Here is a 24,948-nt window from a genome sequence, read left to right as displayed (position 1 = left end):
AGAGTGAAAAGACAACCCACAGAATGGGAGAAAATATTTGCAAGTCATCTATTTAATAAGGGCCTAATAACCAGAATATATAAAGTGCTTCTCCAACTCAACAAGCACAAAAAATCAGCCCAATTTAAAAATTGGCAAAGGACCGAAATAGATATTTCTCCAAAGAAGACATACAAATAACCAATAAGCACATGAAAGGAACTCAGCATCATTAGTCATGAGTGAAATGTATATCAAAACCACAGATACCACTTTACACCCACTGGCTATTATCAGAAACACAGAAAATAAGTGTTGGTGAGGATGCGCAGAAATTAGAACCCTTGTGCATTACTGGTAGAAATATAAAATGATGAAGCTGATCTAGAAAACAGTTTGGTGGCTCCTCAAAAAGTTAAACATAGGATTACCATGTGTTCCAACAATTTCTCTCCCAGATAGACACCCAAAAGAATTGACTCAGACACTTGGGACTCAGGTACTTGTATACCAATGTTCATAGCAACATTATTCACAACAGCCAAAAGGTAGAAGCAACCCAAATGTCCATCAACAGATGAATGGATAAAGTGTGCTATATCCATACAATGGAATATTACTCAGCCTGAAGAATGAAATTCTGATACATACTTACAACATGGATGAACCATGATAACATCATGCTAAGTGAAATAAGCTAGACACAAAAGTACAAATACTGTATGATTCTACTTACATGATGTATCTAGAATAGGCAGATTCATAGAGACAGTAGAGTAGAGGTTACCGGGGCCTGGGGTTGTTATTTAATGGGTACAGAGTTTCTGCTTGGGATGGTGGAACATTCTGGAAGTGGATAAAGGTGATGGTTGTACAGCATTGTGAATGTAGGTATGCCACTGAATTGTACACTTGAAAAGGATTACAATGGTAAATTTTGTATTATTTTACCAAAGTTTTTTAAATGAAAAAAATACTAGCATACTATTATCATTCATATATCTATATATAAAGTCATATATATGCATATATATATATATACACACACACACACACACACACACACACACACACACACACACCATTTGTATGTCTTTGGTCTTTATTCCTCCATTTCAATCTGGAATAATTTTCCTACTGCCCATAGAATTTCCTTTAGTATTTCTTTTTTTCTGTTTGTTTTTGTTTTTGTTTGTTTGTTAGTTTTGTTTTTTTGGCGGTACGTGGGCCTCTCACTGCCGTGGCCTCTCCCGCTGCGGAGCACAGGCTCCGGACATGCAGGCTCATCGGCATGGCTCACGGGCCCAGCCGCTCCACAGCACATGGGATCCTCCCGGACCAGGGCACGAACCCGTGTCCCCTGCATCGGCAGGTGGACTCTCAACCACTGCGCCACCAGGGAAGCCCTCCTTTAGTATTTCTTTTAGTGAATTCCTGCTGGCAATAAATTCTATTTTTGTTAATCTGAAAATGCCATTATTTTACCTTCATTCTTGCATGATATTTTTGTTTCTGAGTAAAAAATTACAGGTCGCTGTCTAATATGGTCACCACGAGCCACACGTGGCAGCTGAGTACTTGAGTCACGATGAATCCAAATGTAGAGAGACCGCAAGTATAAAACACACAGGGGAAAAAAAAAAAAAAAAAAACACACAGGGTTCCGAAGACTTAGTATAAAAAAAAGAGTATTAAGATATGTTGTTAGTAATTTTATATTGGTTACATGTGTTAGTCATGATATTTTGAATATATTGTGTTAAATACGTTACAATTTTTAAAAATTATAAGTTGACAGTTTTCTTCCCCAATTACTCTTTGTCATCCTATTTTTTCCTAGCTTCATTTCTCTTGCAGTCAGCTGTCACATACCTTTGAAGATACGTGAATATTTTCTTTGGCTGAGTTTTTTCTTTGTCTTCAGCAGTTTAGTAATGATGTGCTCAGGTGTGGTTTTGCTTGTTTTTATTCTGCTTTGTGTTCACAGAGATTTTTGAAACTGGGTGAATATCTCACCAATTTTGGAGAATCTGCTTCTGTCTGTGGCATTCTCTCTTCTTGCCTTTTGGGACACCAGTTACACATATGTTAAACTTTCAACTGTGTCTCATGTACTTTTTATTCTCTTTTCTGTTTTATCAGTTGTTTTGTTTCTCTCTGTGCTGTTTTATATTGAATTCTAACTCATTAATCCTCTCTTGTACTGTGTCTAGTTGGCTATTAATCTATTGAAGTCAATTTCAGTTACTTTTTCAGTTCTAGTTAATTTCCTGATAGATTACAATTATCAATTTTTTCGTCTTTTTTTACACCTTTTCCTCTATTTTCTTGAACATATTAATTATATTGTATAGTCTTTGCCTACCAACTCCAATATGTGACTCACCTATGAGTTTTTGTAGCCTTTTGTCTTTTTATTTTCAGTAAAATGGCCATGTGCCTTGATATGCCTAGAAATTTTTAATTGAAAGCTGAACTTGTGCATAAGAAAAAAAAAATCAGGGATTTCCCTGGTGGTCCAGTGGTTAAGAATCCGCCTGCCAATGCAGGCGGGACATGGGTTCCAGCCCTTGTCCAGGAAGATCCCACATGCCGCAGAGCAACTAAGCCCGTGTGCCACAACTACTGAGCCTGCACTCTAGAGCCCATGAGCCACAACTACTAATCCCACGCACCTAGAGCCCGTGGTCTGCAAAAAGAGAAACCACTGCAATGAGAAGCCGTGCACGGCAAAGAAGAGTAGCCCCCACTCGCCACAACTAGAGAAAGCCCACACGCAGCAATGAAGACCCAGTGCAGCTAAAAAAAAAAAATCATAGAGGCTGCAGGTGCTCTTTTCCTCTGCTAGGCAAATGGAGCAGGTGCTCCCCACCTTCATCTGGCTGTGCACCAAGCTACGTCAGGGCGGTATTGCGGTTTGGTAAGGTTCTGTTCACCACTGGCTCACTTCCACCTTTAGGATACCATTAGGGCTTCCCACTGAGCACTGGAGCACCTGTCCCTGGTTAGTCCTCATCTTGGTTAAAAGGTGGAGGAGAGCTACTTAACAGCCTTAGGCCGTATGTGAGAAACAGACCTACTGGTATTTTAGGGTTTTTTACTATGGTGCAGTCTGTTTACCTGACAAATATAGTTTGTCCAAAATTGTTTTTTGTCTCCATACACAATTGACAGTTTGGCTGGCTATACAATTCTATTGTATATTTGATTTTCTTTCAGAATTTTGAAGGCCCTGCTCCACTATTTAGCTTCAAATGTTACTGTTAAAACATTTAGTGAGGTTCTTTTTTCCTGCCTTTTTTTTTTTTTTTTTTTAATGTGACTTCTGTTTTTCTTCCTGAGCATTTTAGGCTGGTTTTTTATTTTCCATCTCTGGTTTTCTACAGTTAACCATCTTCCTTGGTGGGCTCTTTCAATCTGGACATTCAACTCCTTACTTCTGGTAAACTGTATTACTTCTTTTTAAACATTTTTATTCATTTATTTTTCACTGCGTTGGGTCTTCGCTGCTGCGCGCGGGCTTTCTCTAGTTGTGGCGAGCAGGGGCTACTCTTCGTTGCGGTGTGCAGGCTTCTCATTGCGTTGGCTTCTCTTGTTGCGGAGCATGATCTCTAGGCCGTGGGCTTCAGTAGTTGTGGCACGTGGGCTCAGTAGTTGTGGCTTACGGGCTCTAGAGCGCAGGCTCAGTAGTTGTGCCGCACGGGCTTAGTTGCTCTGCGGCATGTGGGATCTTCCCGGACCAGGGCTCGAACCCGTGTCCCCTGCATTGACAGGCGGATTCTTAACCTCTGAGCCACCAAGGGAGTCCCTGTATTATTTCTTTCAAAAGTTATTTACCTCCATTTTTTCCCCTAGAATTCTTATTGGAAAGTTGCTGGACCGCCTTGATTGAGATTTTAAGTCTCATTTCTCTCTGATTTTCTGTGTCTTTTGTTCTGCTTTCTGAATAATTTCCTTTATCTTGCAGCCCTTCTATTGAATTTCTTTTACAATTTTGGCTGTATTTTTAATTTTCAAGCCTCCTTTCTTAAACATCTCTGAGGCTATTAGCAGTTTTTGAAAAAGTTTTTGATTCCTTCCATTAACCGTTTCTTTGCCTGCCCCCCCGCACACACATTTTTTCTATCCACACTTGAGCCATTTCTTAAATGACTGGTGATCTTTCACTGTCCCTTCATGTTTACAAGTGACATGTTTTAAAAGCTGATTAGAAGCTCCAGGTGGGCAGAGCTTTTGACCTGTGGGCTTCAATTCTGGGTGAGCATCAAGGACTGCCCGATTCTTTGGGATCCCCAAACATTAATATGCCCATTGCTGCTCTTGCATCGTATAGTTTCTACAGAGAATTCCCTGTGCTCTGCTTGGGGGTGGAAGCCTGCTGCCGTAGTTCTGCCTGGGGCAAGGAAATGGCTTGAGCAAAGGTGCTCAACTGTTCTTTCTGCAGACTTAATAAAGCCAGAAATTAGAAAAGGCTTTCTAGGTAATGATTCATTATTATGTAATGCTCCCTGGTTATAAATTGTGAGATAATGAACATATCTAATTTTTCTTATAAAATTGTTTTGTGTTACTAGTACATATTCATATCTTGGTTAATATTTACTGCACATGAAAGTAATAAAACTTGACTTTTACAAAAATATCCAACACATGCCGCCTTTTCCTGTAAGTGGTTCTAAGAGCCTTCCAGAGCATGAGGGTGCTTTGAGTGGCCATCTCCATGCCTAAATCCTCTCCAAGGTCACTGCCCACAAGTCCGTGACCACTTGTGCTCCTGCCAGACTGAGCTGCTTTTATTTTTAACAGTATACATAGACCTTCCTGGCCCTATGTCCTGCATTCTCCCTTGTGATGGTTAGTTTAGGTCAACATGACTGGGCCTTAGGGTGCCCAGACATTTGGTTAAACATAATTCTGGAAGTGTCTGTTGAGAGTGTTTCTCCATGAGATTAACATTTGCATTGGTAGACTGAGTAAAGCAGATTGCCCTTCTCAATGTGGGTGGGGGACTTCCCTGGTGGTCCAGAGGTTAAGATGCCATGCTTCCAATGCAGGGGGCATGGGTTCAAACCCTGGTTGGGGAGCTAAGATCCCACATGCCAGGCAGCCAAAAAACCCCACAAAAAACAGCAACAACAGAAAAAAACTGTGGGGACTTCCCTGGTGGTGCAGTGGTTAAGAATCTGCCTGCCAATGCAGGGGACACGGGTTCAAGCCCTAGTCCGGGAAGATCCCACATGCTGAGGAGCAACAAAGCCCGTGTGCTGCAACTACTGAGCCCACGTGCTGCAACTACTGAAGGCCACGCCTGGAGCCTGTGCTCTGCAACAAGAGAATCCACCACAAGGAAAGAGTAGCCTCCACTCGCTGCAACTAGAGAAAGCCCACGCGCAGCAACGAAGACCCAACACAGCCAAAAGTAAATAAATTAAAAAACACAAAAACAAAAACAAACCTGTGGGTGGGACTCATACCATCAGCTGAAGGCCTGGATAGAACAAAAAGCCAGCTTCTGTTGCCTGAGTGCCTCTGAGCTGGGTCATTTTTTCCCCTACCTTTTGGACTCAGACTGAAACATCAGCTCTTCTTGGGTCTCAAACCTGCTGGGTTTTGGACTAGAACAACTCCATTGGCCCTCCTGGCTCTCAGGCGTTTGAACTTGGACTTGGACTACACGATTGGGTCTCCTGGGCTTCCAGCTTGCTGACTGAAGGTCTTGGGACTTGTCAGCCTCCATCACTGTGTGAGCCAATTCCTTATTTTAAATATATATATATATATATTTATACATTTATATATGTGTGTATTATATATGTGTGTATATAAATGTATGTATATGTGTGTATAAATATATGTATGTGTGTATATACGTATGTATATATGTGTGTATATATAGGTATGTATATATGTGTGTGTATATATATGTATATATGTGTGTGTATATATATGTATGTATATATGTGTGTATATATATGTATGTATTTATGTGTGTATATATATATGTATGTATATATGTGTGTGTATATATATATATATCTCCTATTGGTTCCCAAGGGGGTGAAAACTGATTCTTAAGAGGAGAAACAAATCGTAGATATTACAGTGGTTTGTGGCCCTCCCAAAGCTCAACTCTACCAGACAAAATCTTATTCCTTAGTATTTTCTCCTTAGTATCTTAAGTTTTCCTTAGGGGGGAGATAATGAAAAACAAAGGTTGAGAACCGCTGCTTTATGCCTTTGCTTCGTAACTTCTGTCCGCCAGGAGCACCCCCTCCACCTGCTGCGCCAGCCTCCAATCTTGCTACCCTGACATCCATTCTCAACATAACAGCCAGAGTTTTCTCAGAAACGTACATCCTACCATGACAGTCCCTGCTCAAAACGCTGCATGGCTCTCAGCTGTACTTAGAATAAAACCCAACCTTGCTTTTGTTGGTTCCTGGGACATGCTGAGCTTCCCCCTGCTTGAGTCTCGCACTGCTCAAAGTTCTTTGCTCTGACGGTGATTGGCTCTGGTTCAGCTCACCTCCTCAGAGAGGCTGCTCCTGTCCCCAGGCGCCAGAAGGACTCTTCACTGTATCACCCTGTGCTCTGCTGGAACACAAAAGTCACACCTGAGCCACATCTGAATTGGAATCTGGGCCCTGCCTCTGACTATCTGGGTGACTTTGGGCAAATCCCTCACCATCTTTGAACTTTAGTTTCTCATCCATAATATAGGGCTAATGGTGCCTATCTCGAGAACGGTTGTGTGGATTAGATGAGATGATATAGCAGGAGGCAGAGTGGCTGGTGCATAATTGCTTGACAAATGGTCATTATTATGTCATTCATTCATCCAGCAAATACTGGATTGATGTGTGCCCAGCCCTTGCCTGGCAGGAGCTGGGGTTCAGAGGCGCAGGATGCAGACACTCCCATGCTCCCCCCGGCCCAAGACTTGACTTCTCTGGGGATACTGGTGAGCACCAAGAACCCCAATCCAGCGCAATGTGCTCTGACAGGCAAAGTCACAGGGGCTGTGCGAGTGGGGAGTGTCTGTATGGGGAAAGGGGCAGCCCAAAACACTGCCCACCCAGTGGGGTGCTAAGGCAGGCACCCCACCCACCTTCTCAAACTCTACCTTCAGCAGCAGGGTCATTCAAGACACTCCAGGAGGGGTGAGGGGTCTTATTCTGCCTACATAACATGGAATCTCTGAAAGGCTTTAAAGAGAGGATTAATTTGATCACATTGACTCATTCCGGTTGTGGAACGAAGAATGGGTCAGGAGATTAGAAGGCCGCGGCTGCAGCTGGGGCAAGGGTAACGGCCAGGCAGTGGCACCTGGCAGGCCCAGAGCTAACGGTGCGGGGCCCAGGAAGCAGTGCAAATGGAGGCCCTCGTACTACACATCCTAGCACCAAGTTTCTCTGCATCTCGGTCCCGTAACCAGCCATGGAACCAAAGAGGGGAACACATACATGTTTTTTGTGTCTCGGTGTTTGCGATGGGTGGGACCCAGGCGAGGGACTCCTGTGGTCCGGGTCTAAGGGCAAAACTGTACCTGGGGCTTGCTGATGATGGGCAAGGGGCCCGGGGAGGAGGAGGGTCCAGACGGAGCGGCCCCACTGGGAGGCCCGGGAGGGTCTGACGGGGTTCGTGGCCTCTGCGGTGGGGTGATTGCGAGGTCGTGAGACATGGCTGGACCACCCTGGGACCGTGCAGGGTCGCAAGGCACCGGGAGGCCGGGCGACGGCTGCACGGGACCTCAGGGAGAGGGCGAGCTCAGAAGGGTGCCTCCGGGCCAGGGGTTCTAAGCTAACGGCAAGGTCTGCCGGTTCGCGGCAGCCCCAGCGCCCAGGGCGGTCCCCGACCCGACGGCGGCCCGGGCCAGCGCTTTCCAGGCGCCCTCCGGAACAGCCTAACCCACGAGGAGGGTCATTCTCGTCCCAATGAGTCACCTGGACACGGGCGAGGGGCCCGGCCCAAGATCACAGAGCCAGCCAGTGGAGGAGGCGGATTCGAACCCAGATCAGGGCCAAGGTCACCGGGCCTTTCCTGGCGGGCCAGAGCCGAAGCTGCCCGCCCGGCGCATCCCAGGGACAGGACCGGCCTGCAGACCCGGTGGCGGGGACGCGGGGCGCTGGGGCGTCTGGGAGGCTGTCAAAGAGGCGGAACTCCTCGCCGCCAGCCTTGTAGTTCATCCACCGCGGGCGACGCGGCCCTGAGCTGGCCAGACCATTCCGCCCAACTACAGGTCCCAGAAGGCCGCGCGGCTCGGGTGGGGCCGAGAGGCGCGAGCGCGGGGTGACGTCACCGCCGCATCCAGCTCCCCTGCCGCAGCCCCTCGCGGCGTCCGGGCGCTCGGTCGCGCGCGTCCTGACGGGAATCGTGGTCCCCGCGCCAGACGCCCCCAGCAGCAGAGCGGGCGCGCGGACTCCAGCTCCCGGCGTGCCTGCGTGCCGGCGCAAGTTAACGGCGGGAGGGGAGGGCGCGGCAGAGGGGGAGCGGCGCTCGGGAGGGCGGAGTAAGGCGGGGGGGGAGGGCGCCCACACCCCTCCCCCTCCCCGCCGCTCCTTCCCCCTCCCCCGACATAAACTGGGATCCCTTTCCCCTTGTGTCCGCCATATTGGACTCTAACTCTGGTCAGCGGCGGCGCCGGGCCCGGTGGACTCGCCGTTGCTCCCGCCCAGCGGCCGCCCCGCAATTCCCACCCGCCCGGCCCTCCCCGCCCGGAGGCGACCCCGCGCAGCGCCCCCCGCCCGCGGCCGGCCGGAGCGCCCCGCCGCTGCCTCAGCCTCCCCGCCTTCCCCGCCCTCCGCCGCCGCCCGCGGCCCCGCGCCCGCTCCGCGCCCTCCCCGCCCGCCAGCCCGCCCGCCATGAGCCCGGCCGACGCCAAGCGCGGGGCCAAGCGCCGGAAGAACAAGCGGGGCGGCGGCGGCGGCTCGGGCGGTGGCAACGGCGGCGCGGGCGGCGGCAAGGCCGGCCCGGCGGCGGCGCTGCGCGGCTCCCAGGCCACGGGCCTGGCAGCCCCGGGCGGCGCGGCGGCGGCCAACGGGCCCCTCGGCGCGGGCGCGGGCGGCGCCGCCCCCGGAGGCTACTTCGAGGTAAGCGGCGGTGGGGCGGGGGCGGGGGCCACGGGCGGGTGGCGCCCTGACAGCCTCCTGCGGGGCCGGCGGGGACCGCGGGCCAGGGTGGGAGGCGCCGCCGACCCGCGCCCCGAGCCTTGGGCCAGGCTGCAGCGCGCCAGGTGCCGCATCTCCCGGGAGCGCGGCGCCGCCTGCCCACCTGCACGGCGCTGTCACGGATCCGGGCTGGTGCTGTGTCGCCCCGCGCCGAGGTCGTCCTTGAGGTTACTCGGGTGCAATTCCAGAATAATTGTGAGTCAGGTGACGAGCGGGGCTTCCCTCGCGGTGCCCACCTCCTCCACGCCTGGCGAATGATCATCGGGAAGTGCCTCCTAGAAGTTTTCTTGTTCTTCTCCAAAACGGTCATTTGAAAGATACCTGACAGTCTTCGGAGGTGGCGGCCCTGGCTCTTCACCTCTGCTTTTAAAAAGTTTTTAGAGGTAATTGGTGGTCTGGTTACCCAGGTATATATTTAGGGTTTGAACTTAAGGAATTTGAGTAGTAATTTTTTCTGTTTTGCTTTTGAAGGCAGCTAGCACACACTGCCTCTGCCAGTTGTGGATTGTTGCCACTTTTATTCCGCTCTTGGTCACAACACTTTACAAGACACGGTACTGGTACGTGGGTATGCAGTTGGTAGTCATTTCCACTCATTCAGTTGTCTCCTGAAAGATAATGGGTTTTTTCAAAAGTTATGTTGTTAGGACTGTTAAATTAAGTTGTTTTAAAGACATTTGCAACAGTAACAACAAAAGCCTCATCAGGAGTATTTATTTGTGTACCAAATTCCGAGACAGAAATTGTTTTATGCGGGATTCTAAATGTTGTGTTGGAAACGATATGTAGTGAGAGCAGATAAGAAATCATTGCATATGGCATGGCTCTCTGATGCTTATACTACTATACGAATACACAGTGTTCTCTGCAGTTGGAGCTTCCTTTAGATTATGTTGTCAGATTTGTTTTGGGTGCTGGGTTGTAGCCCTGGAGGTTACCATTTTACAGTACACTGGAGAGTGAAACAGGTGTAGTTCTTGGGATCCAGGGTGAGGCTTATGCATTTGCATCGATGGAGTGTAAATTAAGGGCAGTGTTTGTTGCTGCTGGGGAGGCGAGGCTGGCAGGTCTGCCCAAACAAATGCTTTACAAAAGTGTTTATAATATTGGCTGTAGTTGGGTGTAAAATACACCCATTTTTATTGATTTAGTAAAAATTCTTATGCTAGCCTTTCATACCATTATTTCAGGTTTAATAATTCTCCATTACTTTGCAATATTTGGCTAAAATAACCGTTCAGTTATTCTTTTTTCTAATTTTTTTTTCATAATTCCTTTTATTTATTTATTTTTGGCTGTGTTGGGTCTTCGTTTCCGTGTGCGGGCTTTCTCTAGTTGCTGAGAGCGGGGGCTACTCTTTGTTGCAGCGCGCGGGCTTCTCACTGCGGTGGCTTCTCTCGTTGTGGAGCACGGGCTCTAGGTGCGCGGCTTCAGTAGTTGTGGCACACGGGCTCAGTAGTTGTGGCTCATGGGCTCTAGAGCACAGGCTCAGTAGTTGTGGCTCACGGGCTCCAGAGTGCAGGCTCAGTAGTTGTGGTGCACGGGTTGAGTTGCTCCATGGCATGTGAGATCTTCCCGGACCAGGGCTCGAACCCGTGTCCCCTGCATTGGCAGGCGGATTCTCAGCCACTGCGCCACCAGGGAAGCCCTCAGTTATTATTCTAATCACACTTTTGAACTCACATAACCATACACCTAGTATTATTTTTGTTTGACAAGACTGTTTTCTATTAAACTTATGAATCCAGAGTTTTGACCATGACCCACTATCAGCAATAAAATATACCACACACACACTCACACAGCAGGTTTTACAAAACAATACTCTGATACTTTTTGATCTTTTCTTTTTCGTTCAATTTCATTAATAAAATGCTGATTGTATTTTATTAATGAATTATTAATATTATTTTACTTATGTACTGTTGAGTTGTGACCTGAACCTTTAAAAACATTCTCTTTTACTATATTTTAAAGTTTTAAAGTTATGTCTTTAGTTTTAAAATTTCTTCACAAGTGTCTTAATAATAGTGCATCAAAGATACTCTTTATGGTAACAGGGTGATGCCAATCACAAACATTCTTCATGTAATTCTGAAACCTCTGAATTGTTTCCCTACAGATGGTGAGCTTTTTGGGACACCTTATCTAGGGCAGAACAGGCACCCAAGACAGCGTTTGTCAACAAGTAATGGTGAATGGGTACTGGCCCTGCATTTCCCAGAGAGGCTTATGATTCTTGGGGTGCATATTTCCATTTCATATTGGGTCACCGGGGCAGAAGGTGTTTAAGAGAAGTAAGAGTGTAAGGACTGTCTTGATTCTCAGGAGGGGTCTTAGGCCCACTGCCCAGTGTGCTGGGGACAGCACTGAGCGTTAGACCCAGGACCACCTTCATCAGAGGCGGCTTCTGAGGCAAAGAGGGCATTTTTGCATGTAGGTGGCTTCTACAAAGAAATGAGGGCTGTAGGATAAGTAGGAAAACATAACTTAGCTTATAGAGTCCTTGGCCCACAACAAAACTCTGGTGTACAAAGCTCAGGGGACACAGACTTGTTAGGTTCTGTGCCCTCAGGCAGAGCCTCACAGGCGGTGTTTTCTAGGTGGTGTGGCTTCCGGCTCCTAGGGTTGTTGGAAGAATTAAACACGCGGAGGCTGGAAGGTGCTTACACAGTGCCTAGTGGCAGTCAGTGCTGTGCATGTGCTTGATGGCTGTTTTCAGGAGGCTGGCCTGGCTTGCTTTATAGGGCTCTGCTGCAGGGTGTTATTGATGAAGCGTTCCCACTTGTGAAATGGTGATGTAAAAATGATGACATGCGTCTTGGACAAGTCCCGCTCTTAACAGCCTAGTGTGCTGGTCTGCTCTAATGTGACAATACAGGGTTAGCCCTGAGTAAAAACTTGGTAGGTGAAGGATATCATGAAAATATCTTACTTTTTTGCATTTCTGTTTTAAAATGTAATTTGCATAGTGTTCATGATGTATTAAGAAAGAGAAAAACTTACAAAATAGAAAACAGTGTTTGTGGGAATTTCCTGGGGGTCCATTGGTTAGGAATCCACGCTTTCACTGCTGAGGGCCCAGGTTCAATCTCTGGTCCGGGAACTAAATCCTGCAAGCCGCATGGCATGGCCAAAAAAAAAAAAAGAAAACTGAATCCTGCAGGCGGCATGGCATGGCCATTTTTGTAAAGTGTCTGTGTGTATATATATTTGCATAGGAAGGTCTGATAGGGTATACACATCAAAATATTTTGTGGTGGAAGTTCTGATGGCTTTCTTTTTTCCTTTTGGCACATGCCTCAAGCTTTAAGACTTTTCTACAATGAATATTACTTATGGACAAAAAGGTGAATGATACTTTTACAACCTGATATTACCAATAATTTTGCTTTTTCAAATAAAACTGATTTTGGCTTTTCCCACTCTTTAACAGTTAAACATTTAGGAATTTACACACAATAAAAATATCTATACCATCAGAATTCTGTAGTTGAATCGGTGTGCAAAATTAAGTCATACACATATTATTTACCAAAATTTTTGTATTGTGGAAATTGATCCGTGTTATTAGCTGTTGGGATATCAAATTACATAAAATTTACACTTTTGGAGAGCTCAAATGGGAATTTAGGGCTATTTTTGTAACGCTGTTAGAGGTTTATAAAAGGAAACTGTTTGGGGTAGGGATCAAAGTACATTTCGAACAGTGATATTACAGTTTTAAAGTCAGAGAAACATGTAGTGTAGGGAGCATTTGTAATAACGTAAATCCTCTTTCATTGCTGAAAAGGTGGCAAGAAGGACATAATGTTATTAATGTTTAAAGGCCACCATACAGTGTATCCTGTGGTCAGATGGTATGATTATATATCTTGGGGTATACTGGGATGCACTTAGAGGCCTTCCCTGTGTTGTAGAAATAGCTGCCGTGACGAAATGAGGTTTAGTCATTACTATTTAGTGCACATTTGCCTTAGTGACCTGAGGAAGTAAAGATCTAGAACCTTATGTGATTTAGCTAAGTTTGACAGTGGGTAAAGCTGCAGAGAGCATCTCTGTGATACAATATTCTGTGTATGTGTACACCCATGGGACCAATATTTCAACATACAGAATACAGATAAAGAATATTCCCAGTATGCTAGAATGCGCCCTTGCTCTCTTCCTCGCCATCCCTACCACTTTCTCACGTGTTTTGCCTGTTTTTGAATTTCACTTAAAAGTACTCTGTGCTGGTGCTGTTTGGCTGAACATTATATTTGAGATGCATCCCTGTTGTTGATGTAGCAAGTCGTCATTCTCTTCCATGGCGTGCAGTTTTCCGTTGCGTGAATATTCCACAATTTATCCATTCTGATGTTGATGGACGTTTGGCTTATTTTATTTTATGGCTGATATGAATCAAGCTGATATGCACATTCCTGTACATGTTTTTGGTGGATAAGAGTGTTCCTTTTTGTTGAGCATATGCCCTAAGTGGATTTGCTAGGTATACATGTGGTTTGACTCTAGTAGATACTGCCAGAGAGGTTTTCTAAGGGGTTTTACTGTACACTAATCAAAAAAATTAACGTGTAGTAAAATATATTTTGTATGTATATATATTGGGCTTGTGGCATGTGGGATCTCAGTTCCCTGACCAGGGATTGAACCTGGGCCACAGTAGTGAAAGCCTGGAATCCTAACCACTAGGCCACCAGGGAACTCTCCCGAATTTATATTTTTTGATGTGCAGTTGTTTGGACTTTAACACACGTGGATTCATGTACCGCTGTCAGGATGCAGAGCAACTTCATTACCCAGAAAGGCTCCCTCCTGCTGTTCCTGTGCAGTCACACTCTTCCCCCACCCCTAAACTCTGGACAGCCACTTACTGTGCTTTTGTCTTCTGGGGAGGTCATATAAATGGAATCATACAGTATGTAACTTTTTTTTTAAGTTTTTTTTTTTTTTGATGTGGACCATTTTTAAAGTCTTTATTGAATTTGTTACAGTATTGCTTCTGTTTTATGTTTTGGTTTTTTGGCCGCAAGTCATGTGGGATGTTAGGTCCCCGACCAGGGATCAACCCCCACCCGAAGTCTTAACCACTGGACCACCAGGGAAGTCCCTAGTAGGTAACTTCCTGAGGCTGGTTCCTTTCACTAAGCTTAGTCACTTTGAGATTCATCCAGGTTGTTGCAGGTATGCGTAGTTTGTTCCTTTTTACTGTCAAGTAGTATTCTGTTGTATGGATGTACCACAGTTATCCATTCTCCTATTGGTGGACATTGGGCTTCTGTTAGTTTTTGATGATAATAAATAGAGCTGCTGTAAAACATATGTGTACAGGTTTTTGTGTGACAGTAAATTTTCATTTCTCTAGGGTAGATACCAAGGAGTGGGAGCAGGGTCATGTGGTAACATTGTAAGAAACTGCCAGACTGTTTTCCAGAGTGGCTGCACCAGTTCGACTTCCCACCAGCAATGATGAGAGTTCAGTTGCTCTGCATCCGTGCTGGCACTTGTTATTGTCAGTAGATATTATTTTAACCATTAATAAATAGGTGTGTAGTGGTGTTGTGGTTTTAATTTACATTTCCCTAGTGCCAATTATTTTTAAAAAATTAATTTTTGGCTGCGTTGGGTCTTCATTGCTTTGCGCGGGCTTTCTCTAGTTGCGGCAAGCGGGGGCTGCTCTTTGTTGTGGTGAGTGAGCTTCTCATTGCGGTGGCTTCTCGTTGCGGAGCGCAGGCTCTAGGTGCGCAGGCTCAGTAGTTGTGGCTCTCGTGCTCTAGAGTGCAGGCTAAGAAGTTGTGGCGCATGGGCTTAGTTGCTCCGCAGCATGTGGGATTTTCCTGGACCAGGGATCGAACAATGTCCCCTGCATTGGCAGGTGGATTCTTAACCACTGCACCACCAGGGAAGTCCCTCCCTAGTGACTACTGTTATTGAACACTTTTCACTTGTTTATTTGCCATTCTTGTATACTCTTGGGTGAAGTGTTTAAGACTTTGCTTATTTTTTTATTTATTTATTTATTTATTTTAGGACTTTGCTTATTTTTAATTGAGTTGTTTTATTTTCTTAGTTTTGAGTTTTGAGAGTTCTTTATAATTCTGGTTATGAGTCCTATGTCAGATTTGTGATTTGCAAACATTTCCTTTCAGTCTGTAGCTAGTCTTTTTTTTTTTTTTTAATATGTATTATTTATTTGGCTGCACCAGGTCTTAGTTGCGGCATGCATGTGGGATCTAGTTCCCCGACCAGGGATAGAATCCAGGCCCCCTGCATTGGGAGCAGAGAGTCCCAACCACTGGGCCACTAGGGAAGTCCCTGTAGCTAGTTTTTATACTTTATTAACTGTTTTTTGGGTTTGTTTGCTTTTTTTGCAAAGAAAAAAAATTAAATTTTGATGAAGTTCGGCTTCCTAGTTATTTTTTTGGGTCATACTTTTTGGTATCACGTCTAAGAACTCTTTCTTTTATAAAACCTCATAAAGATTTTATTCCTATATTCTAAAAATGCCATAGTTGTACATTTAGATCTATTATTTATTTTGAGTTAATTTTGTATAAGGTATCAGATTTGGGTAGGGGTTCTTTTTTTTCTCCCCCCATATAGTTGTCAGGTTTGTTCCAAACCCATTTGTTGAAAGGATGCCCTTTGTCCATAGAATTGACTTTTCACTTGTGTCAGAAATCAGTTAACCTTATTTGTGTGGGTTATTTCTGGACTGTATTCTGTTCCTTTGATCTGTGGGTTTATCCCATTGCCTATGTCACATTGTCTTAATTACTGTAAGCCTTAAAAAATTAACAAGGTGATTCCTCCAACTTAAAAAAAATTGTTTTTGCTATTTAGTCATTTTGCTTTTCCATGTATTTTAGAATCAGCTTGTCTAGGTCTACAAATAATTCTGCTGGGCTTTGATAGGAGTAGCCTTAGATCTGTAGATCAGTTTGATGGAGAATTGACATGTTAACAGTGTTGAATCTTCCAGTCTGTGAACATTGTGTGTGTTTCTATTTATTTGATTATCTTTGATTCTTTTTTAAATTGAGATAGAATTTATGTATAGCACATCTTTGATTTCTTTCATCAGTGTTTCATAGTTTTCAGCATACATATCCTGTACATGTCTTTTAGATTCATAAATTATTTCATTTTTTTTTCAACTTTTGTAAATGGTGTTTTTAAGAATTTCAGTTTCTTTTTATTCATTGCTGGTATATAAAGATGTGATTAATTTTTGTGTTCAACTTCTGTCTGTTGATCTTGCTAAAATCATGTATTCTGAGAGTTTTTTTGTGGATTTGTTTAGGTTTTCTGTGTAGGTAATTGTGTCTGTGAATAGTGAATTTTTTTGCTTCCTATTCTGTATGCCTTTTATTTCTTTTTCTTTCTTTATTGCACTGGATAGGGCTTTTAGTACAATTTCCTTGTTTCTGATTTTAGGGGGTAAGCATTCAGTCTTTCACAATAAAGTGTGATGTCTATTGTAGTTTTTTTGTAGATGCCCATTATTATGTTGAGGAAGTTTCTATTTCTAGTTTGCTGAGAATTTTCTCAATAGGTGTTAAAATTTGCCAAGTGGTTTTTGAATCTATTGATATAACCGTGTGTTTTTTCTTTTTTAGTCTGTTAATGTGGTAGATCACACATTTTTGATTATTGGATATTGAGCCAGCTTTGCATTCCTGAAATAAACCCTGCTTGAGTGTGGTATATTACTCGTTTTAAATTAATTGCTGGATTCACTTTACTAATATTTTGTTGTGCTTTGTTGTATCTATTTTTTATAAGATGTACGAAAGTAGTTTCCTTATATTGTCCTTGCCTGGCTTTGGTGTTAGTATAATGCTGGTCTCATAAAGCAAATTAAGAATCGTTCCCTTCTATTTTAGTAGTTTGTGCTTTTCAAAGAATTGGTCCATTTCAACTTAGTTGCTGAGTTTATGTGTGCAGAATTGTCGGTAGTGTTCCTTTTATCCTTTTAATGTCTGTGGAGGTCTGTGTCCTCTCTTTGATTCCTGATATTGGCAATTTGTCTTCTCTCTTTTCTGCCAGTCTTGTAGAAGTTCCTCAAGTTTATAATATTTTTAAAGAACCAACTTTTAGTTTTGTTGATTTTTTTCTATTATGTTTCTTTTTTGATTTCTTTTTTTTTTTTGCGGTACGCGGGCCTCTCACCGTTGTGGCCTCTCCCGCTGCGGAGCACAGGCTCCAGACGCGCAGGCTCAGCAACCATGGCTCACAGGCCTGGCTGCTCCGCGGCATGTGGGATCCTCCCAGACCGGGGCACGAACCCGTGTCCCCTGCATCAGCAGGTGGACTCTCAACCACTGCGCCACCTGGGAAGCCCTGATTTCATTATTAAAAAAAAAATTTTTTTTTAATTTTATATTTTATTCTTTGCCTTATTTCTTTCTTTGGGTTTATTTTGAGTTTTCTTTTCTAATTCCTTAAAGTAGAAGCTTAGATTATTGATTTGAAGCTATTTTTCTTTCCTAATATACATATTCTCAATATACATATCTTTATATATATATATATGTGTGTGTGTATACATATATGTATATATACACATGCTATAAATTTCCCTCTTAGCCATAATTTAGCTTCATCCCATAAATTTTGGTATGTTGTACTTTCATTTTCATTCAGTTTAAAACATTTTCTAATTTCCCTTGAATCTTTCTGTTTCACGGGTTATTTAAAAGTATGTTCTTGAATTTCCTGTTATCATGTTTCTGTGTTCTAGTCTAATTCCAGTATGGCCAGAGAACATGCTTTTATGATTTTAATTATTTGAAGAATTTTAAGGTTTTTATGGTCTATCTTGGTATTACTTATGCACTTAAAACATGTGTATTCTGCTATTATTATTTTAAATTATTTATTTATTTATTTTTGTCTACATTGGGTCTTCATTGCTGCACGTGGGCTTTCCGTGGTCGCGGTGAGTGGGGGCTACTCTTCGTTGTGGTGCGCAGACGTCTCATTGTGGTGGCTTCTCTTGTTGCGGAGCACGGGCTTCAGTAATTGTGACACGCAGGCTCAGCAGTTGCAGCTCGCAGGCTTAGTAGTTGTGGCACACGGGCTTAGTTTCTCTACGACATGTGGGATCTTCCTGGACCAGGGCTCGAACCTGTGTACCCTGAATTGGAAGGTGGATTCTTAACCACTGCACCATCAGGGAAGTCCCTATTCTGCTATTATTGAGTGGAGTGATCTCTCAAATGTCAGCTAGATTTTTTTGTTTAATGCTATATTCCTTCCTTTTAAAAATTTGTATTGGTGTATAGTTGATTTACAATGTTGTGTTAATTTCAGGTGTACAGCAGAGTGATCAGTTATACATTAATTCTATATTCTTGATGATTTTTTGTTTACTAGTTCTGTCAATTGCTGAGAGAGGAGTGTTGAAGTCTGGCTAAAATTGTGGATGTCTTCATTTCTCCTTACAGTTTGTTTAGTTTTTGCTTCATGTACTTTGAAGATCTCATGTTTGGTGCATATACATTTATGTTTGTTGTGTCTTCTTGGTGACTTGACCCTATTTTTCATTTATGTTCCTCTTGTCCCTGGTAGTTTTCTTGGCTCTGAAGACTGCTTTGTCTGATACTAGCATAGCCATTCCAGCTTTCTTTTAATTGGTATTTGCATGGTATATGTTCTTCTTTTCCTTTTTACCTACCTATATACTTTTATTTGAAGTGGGTTTCTTATAGACAGCTGCTTGATTTTCATTAATCATTCATATTCATATTTTCACCTTTACTTGTATTTCATTTACTTGGAATATGTTTATTAACTTGAGGCCTTTTTTCCTGGCTTGATTACTAATTGAATATCTATTTGGTGCTAGTGTGGGGTGCTTCTCTGCATTGTATGACTCTCTATTGGACTTTTTTTTGACTCTATAGGCTTTCTGAATACAGATGGAGACACAAGGTGATTTTATTTTAGAGACCATATAACCAGAATGAGCTGAAATTGAATAATTTGTATTTCATGAGCCTACGAGACTTTTTTTTTTTTTAACAGTTCAAATCAATGTTAGTTTCTAGGTTATCTTAGAGTAATTCCAGTAATATTTGTGGCATTGAATTATCTATCACACCTCCTGTGGAAATTAACTTTTTCTCATTCATAGAACACAGAGAACATTTTTCTCTTGATTTGAGTACATTATTAGTTACATCTTGAAACTGAATGAGAAGTTAAGGAATTTAACTTCCGATGACCCAGGATTTTTTTAACAACCTTTTTATTTTGGAGTAATTTTAGACTTACAGAAAAGTTTCCAAGTTAGTATAGAGAGTTCTCATAGCCCCTTCAACCAACTTTCCCTAATGTTGACGTCTCCCTTAACCTTTGTATATTTGTCAAAACTAAGGAATTAAAATTGGTACAATATTGTTAACTACAGGCTTTATTTGGGTTTCACTGATTTTTCCACAAATTACCTATTTCTGTTCCTGGATTGAATTCAGGACACCACATTGCATTTAGTGATTTAGAATTTTAATTATTTTTAGCTGCCTCATCTATGAAATGGGAATATTGATTTTTATTTTCCTCAAGAATGTTCTACAAAAGCTAATTAGTACTTATGTTTAAAATATAGTAGTAATATTATATTAATTTTATTTATTTTTAAATTGTATTTATTTTTGGCTCCATTGGGTCTTGGTTGCTGCACGCGGGCTTTCTCTAGTTGCAGTGAGCGGGGGCTACTCCTCATTGCGGTGCGCGGACTTCTCATTGCGGTGGCTTCTCTTTGTTGTGGAGCACGGGCTCTAGGTGCATGGGCTCCGTAGTTGTGGTTTGCGGGCTCTAGAACGCAGGCTCAGTGGTTGTGGTGCACGGGCTTAGTTGCTCCATGGCATGTGGGATCTTCCCAGACCAGGGCTCGAACCCCTGTCCCCTGCATTGGCAGGCGGATTCTTAACCACTGTGCCACCAGGGAAGTCCCTATATATTTATTTTAAAATTCAGTGAGATCCTTAACTATTTAATAGTTTGCGACAAGCTAATTTTTTTCTCTAGAGGTGCTTGGCTGTTATTCCACTGTGGTGAAAGTAGCCCAGCAAGGGAAACACTGTCTACAAGTTCCTGCTGAGAGCTTAGCCCCCTCTTTAGAGATTACTGAAGGGGGTGACCTGTCAGTGCAGGTACATCCCTAGTTGATGCTCAGGACAGCTTAGAGAAGGGAGTTACTAGCCCTTTGCCAAAGCTGTTTGGTTGTCTTGCATAAAGACATTCCATAAGTGAATTCTTGACTTTCTTTATAATATTGTTTTTGGTTTCTGTTTTTAAAAGCATAAAAAGCAGCATTACTCATTAAGTGGTTTAAATTGTAGTTACTGTCAATATTCTCTGTTGTTATTTTTTTTCGTTTGGCTGCGCTGGGTGGCTTGCAGGATCTCAGTTCCCCGACCAGGGGCTGAACCCGGGGCACAGCAGGGAAAGTGCCGAATCCTAACTGCTAGACCACCAGAGAACTCCCCAATATACTCCTTTCCTTTAAAAGAACAATTGTATCTCACTTTTAAAAAGAAAAATAGCAAGGTTGGATCTGTCAACCAGTCATTCCAATTACATGCCTCTCTGCAAACCATGATTTGATACTCCTTTATGCGTTTGCACATTTACTGATGCCCGTACCAGTGTTCCGGTTGGAATGCTGGGATTGGCAAATCATAGACTCATAGAACTTTAGAACTGGGCGGGACAACAGCAGAACACACATTTATTGCTGAGACAGTATTTGCTAGCTGAGGAAAGTGAGGCCCAAAGAGTTGACTTTGAAAACTTCTTTTAATTGTCCTAGCGAGGGTCCTCTCTTGTACCTTTCAGCTCCTGGTGGCGTTCATTACTTATCAGTAGTCACCCAAGATATAAAATCCTCCTGTTATTCTAGTCTTGCTTATTCTCATCCCAGTCTGTACGTCTTGTCTGTCTCTAAGTCAGGCTTTGCTACTACTTTCTTCACCTTTTCTGCACATAAACCTGCCGCTGGCCTGAGTAGCTGGAAGCCTTCACTTTTCTTTGATGACACCTTCACGTGTTCTTCCTACGGCGCCTTGTCTGCCAGACTGGCTGACGGACAGGTTCCCATCCTTCTTGCTCTTAGCTAGCTTCCTTCTGCCTTGTTGTTCCGCGGCTGCCACCACCTTTGTCTGGCACCACAGTAGCCATGTTGCTCTCCCTGTATGGTGCGGCCTGCATAGCATGAACGGGCCGTGTCTGCTGTGCCTTTCCCGGTGCTGCTTCTGCGCAGTGTTTCTCTGCCTTCACTGCCCAGTTAACTGCCGTCTCTCCAGGAGGAGGTCACGTGCCGTCCGTCCGTGTGGGAAGTGTTGCCTTCAGCACCCTAGGCCAGGCTGTTGCCTCCCTCTGGGTTCCCTTGGTACCTGTCCTTAGCTTGGCCACAGCCCTGGGTTAGGCTGGATTGCACTCCCTGGGTTATTGGAATGTTTTCTGTAAACCGTGCTCTGTGGCTTACTCGGTATATAGTACATACTCAGAAAACGCTGCTCTGGGATCCAGGCCAGCTGATGTGAGCTCCTGCGATTTCTCCCTCTTTCCCTTTTTTCTGAAATGTGTTGTCCTTGTCTTCTAATTTGGAAGAAAGCATTTGTCCTTTTTTTCAAAGTTAATCCTATACTCCAGAGGTTCTTAACTGATAGATTTGAGTGAGTCTATTAACCCATGGGAACTCAGGGCAAAATTTGTGTGTGAATATGTTACTTGAGGGTCTTTTCCAAAGCTCTTTGTCCTTTCTCTCCTGGGTCTTGAATCTTTCCTCCTCTACTGGGTTGTTTTCCATTCAGATTTTGAGTTTACCATCTTCCCTTTCCCCTCAAGTCTGTCTCTTGACCTTGCTTAACCATTTTAGGCACATTTCTGTCTGGCGTTGTCCTACCCATTGCTGTCAAATCACTTGAAATAATGGATAATGATACTGGTTAACACTGCTTCTACTTCCTTCACCCTCAACTCCTGTTTTCCTCCCTGATCTAGCTCTTTCATCTACCACTTTAATCAGCCTTCCCAGAGGTCATTAAGTGATCATACTTAAAAAATCCTGTAGTTGTTTTTAAATTCTGATACCCTTTGAGCTTGTTGCATCTGACCTTGATCATACATGCCTTTCTGGAACTCTCTTTTGCCTTTCTTTGTATGGCCGGGTCCTGGTTCTTCTCCCCCCACACTTAACAGCACTCACCTTGTTACAGGTGAGTCTATGTCCCATTCTTCCTCTCAAGTTCAGACTTATACTTGATATTTTTACCATGTGTTGGTAGAGATTTCTGACCATAGTTAGAAACTCACACGGTTGATTAAGTCTGCCACTATGGTTGTGCTCACTAGAATGATGGCGGAGGCCTGTGTTCCCCTCGTCTGTGCCAAGTGAACTCAGCTTGTCCACGTTTAGACTAAACTCTTCTTTCCACATTACAAAATAGTGGTTAGGTATTACTGGTTTGTTTGCTAGAAAGTTTATCAAGAGAAGCTTTTTTCTAAAGATCTCAGGCCAGTTGTATGTGGTTGTACATTGGACACATCTCTCAGGTAAGAAGATTGTGCTAGATAATCTTGACGTTCTTTACAACTTTATGATTCTCTGGTTGTCACTCCTTTGGTCACACGCTTTGAGAGACCATGCATTGCCCCCTGCAAGGGTCTCTAACGTGTGGTATACGTCAGAGGCCCACGCGGAGTAAGTAAGGTGCTCCTTGGTGCTGCAGGAAGAGCATATTAGTCCTTATGTTTTCAAGTAAGACATTACACTTCACAGATATTTAGTATGTGGGTCGATACTGACGCCCTCACTTGATCTGTACTTCAGAATCATGAGTCTTGTGTGGTTTCTGAGGTACCTTGAGTCAATAGAGGATGTTTGTTCACTTAACAGAGTGTTGCCGCCCATGGCAGTTAATGAGTGTTCATTAAGTACGTTCATGACTTCTGCTGTCTAGTTTTAATTAAACGGGTCCTCACAAAACAGGCAGTCTTAAAAGAAACCCTGGATTGGAGATACTGCCCATAACGAAAGCATATGAAACAACAAGGAAATTGATGGCAGAGCCACCGCTACTACTTCCTGCACAAACTATTAACCATGTAATGAGGTTGCGAAAATGATCTCAGCAGAACTGATAATTGACTCTCAAAGATTATTAGAAGTATGGAGTTATATCCACTTTTTTTTTTTTTTTTTTTGCGGTATGCGAGCCTCTCACCACCGTGGCCTCTCCCGTTGCGGAGCACAGGCTCCGGACGCGCAGGCTCAGCGGCCATGGCTCACGGGCCCAGCCGCTCCGCGGCATGTGGGATCTTCCCGGACCGGGGCATGAACCTGTGTCCCCTGCATCAGCAGGCGGACTCTGAACCACTGCGCCACCAGGGAAGCCCTATATCCACTTTTATTAATGACTAATCATGTCCAAAGTGGTTATCTTTTTTAAAAATTTATTTATTTCATTTATTTTTTGCTGCGTTGGGTCTTCATTGCTGCTGCGCGCTGGCTTCCTCTAGTTGCGGTGAGCGGGGCTACTCTTTGTCGTGGTGCGCGGGCTTCTCATTGCGGTGGCTTCTCTTGTTGCGGAGCATGGGCTCTAGGCGCGCGGGCTTCAGTAGTTGTGGCTCGCAGGCTCTAGAGCGCAGGCTCAGTGGTTGTGGCGCACGGGCTTAGTTGCTCCGCGGCATGTGGGATCTTCCCGGACCAGGGCTCGAACCCGTGTCCCCCGCATTGGCAGGCGGGTTCTTAACCACTGCGCCACCAGGGAAGCCCCAAAGTGGTTATCTTGTCTTGAGATTTAGAGAAGGAAAGTATATAGCCTTCACAGTCAGCAGAATATGTACAGACTAAGCATCCGGAAGAGAAACAGCACCTATGCATTTTGCAGCAGTGTTTAAAGTCATATAATGTTCCATCGAGTACTTTATAAAATTTCATTAAGCTTAAGGATAAACTCCTTCTGAGGCAACTTACATTTCTATAAGGTTCAGTTGCAGGAGCAACTGCAGCCAGTTTTGCACAGACAGGCATTTAATACGGAGAATCAGGAACATACAACATTTTGGAAAGGGCTGGTGGGACAGGGTCTCTAGGCTGCGCTGCTGAGAACGATTTGCAGAACAAAAGTACCTTACTCAGCCGTGGAGCTGGTCAAGCTAATCCACAGCATCTTCTGTACTTGTCTAATACTAACAGACAAAAGGGCCACAGGCACGCACTGGGAAATCCAGCTCTTCTAGCTGGGAGTGAGGAAGTAGGCAGAAGGGCTGAAAAATTCCCGGGAAGCAAAATGGCAACAAAATAAACACATTCCTTTGATAGCAAATACTTTTGGGGTATTCACAGAATATATTGCAGAAGATTTGCAAGAAGTAAATTATTAGAATAAATGATGTGTGGAGGGTTTGCCCTGGGATGATGCAAACACCGTTGTTTCTTAACAGTTTTCAGCTTATGCTTTTTGGTAGATTCAGATTGAGTACTTTTGTGTGTGTGTGAGCTGCTGAATAGCCTAGAGCATATATATTCTGAAACGACTTCTTTAATAAACAGGGTTTTGTGCGAAAACTAGCTATAACCAGTGATGGAGCAGCCACTGTAATTTAAAAAAAATTCTTGGATAGGGTAGGACTGCAGCAAGAACAGCACACGTGAAAGTTATTCAGCGCATGATGCATAGAGAAGTTCTTAAAGCAACGAATTGAAGCCAGAAGCACAGAAGGGATCAGCCTGAGACCTTTACAAAGTAGTAAATCTTTACAATGTTTATGATGAGATGGGGAGTAA

The 24,948-nt window shown here is 43.8% G+C and overlaps 1 protein-coding gene across 3 annotated transcripts in view; it reads left to right on the top strand.

Annotated features, from left to right (window-relative positions):
• Nucleotides 1-8,992: 8,992 nt before the first annotated feature.
• Nucleotides 8,993-24,948, top strand: part of FAM193A (family with sequence similarity 193 member A) — a 174,128-nt gene continuing 158,172 nt past the window's right edge. The window contains exon 1 of one of the 3 annotated variants that reach the window (XM_060148847.1): nucleotides 8,993-9,068. The gene's annotated coding sequence lies outside the window, so the exon portion shown is untranslated. Of the gene's footprint in view, nucleotides 9,069-9,300; nucleotides 9,530-24,948 lie in introns of those variants that run through there. The other 2 variants (XM_060148851.1, XM_060148850.1) reach the window with 2 other exon arrangements.

Source organism: Lagenorhynchus albirostris, chromosome 4, assembly GCF_949774975.1.
Source record: "Lagenorhynchus albirostris chromosome 4, mLagAlb1.1, whole genome shotgun sequence".
Classification (NCBI taxonomy): domain Eukaryota; kingdom Metazoa; phylum Chordata; class Mammalia; order Artiodactyla; family Delphinidae; genus Lagenorhynchus; species Lagenorhynchus albirostris.
The sequence above is the reverse complement of the archived record's forward strand: the minus strand, read 5'-3'. Positions and strand labels throughout refer to the sequence as shown.